Source organism: Acyrthosiphon pisum, chromosome A1 (assembly GCF_005508785.2).
Source record: "Acyrthosiphon pisum isolate AL4f chromosome A1, pea_aphid_22Mar2018_4r6ur, whole genome shotgun sequence".
Lineage (NCBI taxonomy): Eukaryota > Metazoa > Arthropoda > Insecta > Hemiptera > Aphididae > Acyrthosiphon > Acyrthosiphon pisum.
This window is the reverse complement of record NC_042494.1, coordinates 20,256,500-20,257,351: the sequence shown is the minus strand read 5'-3', so window position 1 is coordinate 20,257,351 and position 852 is coordinate 20,256,500.

Genomic DNA, 852 nt, shown 5'->3' with positions numbered 1-852 from the left:
CCTACTTGTAGTTATATATCATTATAAATAAGAATAAAGAAGTATGCATAATACGAAAAAAAAACCATTAATGATTAAATAAGAATTTTTATTTTATTTGGAACTAAAAAAGGAACTCGTTTATTTTCCAAAGAAACGAATTATTTTTTTTTAAGGAACAAGGAACAGAACGAATTCCTTTTTATAAGGAACTTGCCAAACACTGCCTCCTTCATATATTATTGTATAAGTTATAATATCAGAAAATTAAGAACTATTAACAATATATCTCATTTCAGCAGACACCATTTTAAGGAGATTTCCGTCTAATAGGAGTTCCGTTATAAAGAGGTTTTACTATATATAATATAAACAAGTTTCAAATCATGAACAATTTTATTAAAAATGTTATTAAGTTTAAATATTATTTGGTAATTTTAAGTATCTTACATTCCAAATAGGAAGGAATCATGGGTATCAGTTATTATACCTATCGATGGTAATATTTTAAATATATAATATATATTATGTAATATGTATATTTCCAAGCATGATACCGATATCAATAACATTTTAGTTTTTTCGTGGAAACGGATTTCAATAAGACGACGACTGTCATATTGACGCGATGGCAGCAACAAATTAAATACGATTGGATGAATGTGCAATATGCAATAGACTATATAAATTATAAGTGTGAAAATCCAAAGCGGCAGCTGATCTCTGATGACAACAATAAACTACTATATTTATGTAACCAGCATCAACAATTGGAAATAAAAAATTTCGAATTTTTAACATATATATCTAATACATGTAGTTTTTAAATATTCTCGATGACAATTTGACCAATTGACAATTTTTTGATGTGAA